We start from the raw sequence: 2,670 nt of genomic DNA, 5'->3' as shown, positions 1-2,670 counted from the left end.
GGCTTAAAATCACAATAGTGTTTTATTATCTCTCATGGTTTCTGTACATTTTGGATTCAGGAAGGGATAAGCTGGGTTTTCCCAGGGTTTTTCATGTGGTTGTAGTCAAATAGTAGATGGAACTGGAACAGTTGGGGGCTGATCCAACTGGGGGCTGGTGAGTCATCTTACTCTTAGTTTCAGGGTCTTTGCCTATGGATTCTATGAATGGGTTACTTCAGACTTCTTTAAAGCACAACAGCCTAGGACTTCTTACATAGTGGCTTTGGGTTCCAAAGACAAATCTCCCAAGAGAGGGAGCCAGGCAGAAGTTGTATCAACTTTCATGACCTAGACTCAGAAGCCATGTGTCATTTCTGCCATATTATATTTGTTAAAAACCATTCACCAAACCCATCCCTTTTATAGGGGAAAGTTGTTAGATTCCACTCCATGGAAGAGTGAGGGAATTTGTTGACTTGTTTTAAGACTGCTGCACTGTACTTAACAACAAACAGAAAAATAAAAAGCCATATAAAGAAACCATTTATAATAGCATCAAAGATATAAAACATTCAGGACTAAATCTAATACAAGATGTGCAAAGGCTCTACATAGAACCCCCCCCCCAAAAAAAAAGTGTGAGGCATGTGGGTGGCTGAATCGGTTAACCATCCAGCTCTTGATTTCAGCTCAGGTCATGATCTCAAGGTCCTGAGATCGAGCCCTACATCAGGCTCCATGCTCAGTGGGGAGTTTGCTTGAGTTCTCTCTCTCCCTCTCCCTCTGCCCCTTCCCTCTGCCCTCAATAAATAAATAAATAAATAAATAAATAAATAAATAAATAAATCTTAACAAAAGAAAGAAAAGTATAAAACACTGCTGAGAGAACTTTAAAATGAAAAAAATTTAAACAAATGAAGGGACATACCATGTTTATGGATAGCAAAACTTAATACTGAAAATGTCGATTTTATCCAAATTGATCTAAAGATTCAATGTGATAGCAATATAGCAATCAAAATCGCAGCAGGATTGTGTGTGTGTGTGTGTGTGTGTGTGTGTGTGTAAACAGACAAGCTGAATTAAAAATGCCAGGTTGAAGTGCAAATGTCAAGAATAGCCAAGACAGTCCTGAGGATAAAAGTGTGTAGACCTATTCTATGGGGGCACTTATTATAAAGATACAGAAATTAAGACAGTATGATAATGGCACAAGGAGAGAAAAATAGGCTAATGGGACAGACTCGAGAATTCAGAAACAATCCATACACATATGGATGACTTGATTTATAACAAAGTTAACACTGCAGAGAAGTGGGGGGAAAGGTGATCTTTTCAATATATAGTGTTGGGTCAGCTGGATGTCCAGATGGAAAAAAAGTAGAGGCGCCAATGGGAAATTCTTTCTGATGAGATATGGCAGTGTATTTCTAGAAACAATGACTGATGAAATTTATTTGAAAGTTCTTTTCTTTCTGACCAGTAATTTCCCTCTGTTGTTCCCAAACCTTTAGCGAAAGCCAGTTTCCCACACCAATCTTGTATTAGTGGATCTTTATGGTCACAAACAGTGGTCATAGCTCGCAGTCAGGATGAACAAAGCTCAAGTAGCAGTTGGGAGCTAAGTTCCAAGCTGGCTCCTGAGTGGCCAACAGGTTCACTCCCCTTTCTTCAGATAGCATCCCATGTCCAGCTGCCATCCAACAATCCCATTCTGACCCACTTCTGCCTCTTGGTCTCCTGGCACTTCTCAGCCAGGCATCCCAGTGTCAGAGGCAGGAACCAGAGGGCAGTGGTACAGCAGTCAGTAGGGGTAAGGGAGTGGAGACTGCTAGTGTAGACAATTCTACAATTCTTGGATGAGAAGGGGAGGAGCAACAGGCCAGCTGCCACAGGCTATGTGAGGAGTTAGGGGGCTTTTTTCTGTGGGAGAAGGAGCCTGCTTCAGTCACCTTTCTGCTCCACCATGGGAGCCATTCCATTTCCATTCTTCTCTGTCTCCAGGAGAACTTGGGGTAGGGGGTGGGGGGTAGATTCTGGACCCTGAAAACTTCAGTTTCTAGGACATTTCTATGGCCCACCCTCTCCCTATCATTAAAGGGGGCAGGGTCCTCTGACTTCTCCCAGTTGTCTCAGACCTGGATCCTCTGGGGGCAGTGGGGCCACTCACTTGGAGCTTCATTACTGAAGTGACTGCCCTTGCCTCAGTTTCCTCATACGTAAGGTGAGAGTTTAAGCTCAGCAACTCCCAGAGCCCCTCTCACAGTGATTCGGATCAGTGGGACAAGGAGGGAGGGCCTCCTAAGATCAGCCGCAGGGGCTGGGCTGTGCTCCCCCGGGCAAGGCAGCACCCATCTTCGAAAGTGTTCCTGTCACAGCCTTCCTCTCCCGCCCCCGCTTCCTAAATATTCAGGGTGGGCCGTGTCCCACTTCTGGGGAGGGGTGTCAAATGGGCTGCTCCCTCCCCTCACTCTTGGTGGGGAAGGCGGGACGGGAAAGGGCCGTCTGGACAGGCGCGCGCCCCTCCCGGACCCCCGGGGTGCAGAGCCCGGCGAGGGACCCGGCAGCAGCCCGTTCCGAAGGAGGGGCCCCCTCCCCTGGGCCCGGGCCCCCGGCCTTCCGCGGCGCCCGAGGCCGGAACAATAGCGCGCGCGGGCGGGGCGGCGGGGGCGGGGCGCTCCGCCGGGC

Source organism: Ailuropoda melanoleuca, chromosome 13 (genome assembly GCF_002007445.2).
Source record: "Ailuropoda melanoleuca isolate Jingjing chromosome 13, ASM200744v2, whole genome shotgun sequence".
Taxonomy (NCBI): domain Eukaryota; kingdom Metazoa; phylum Chordata; class Mammalia; order Carnivora; family Ursidae; genus Ailuropoda; species Ailuropoda melanoleuca.
The sequence above is the reverse complement of the archived record's forward strand: the minus strand, read 5'-3'. Positions refer to the sequence as shown.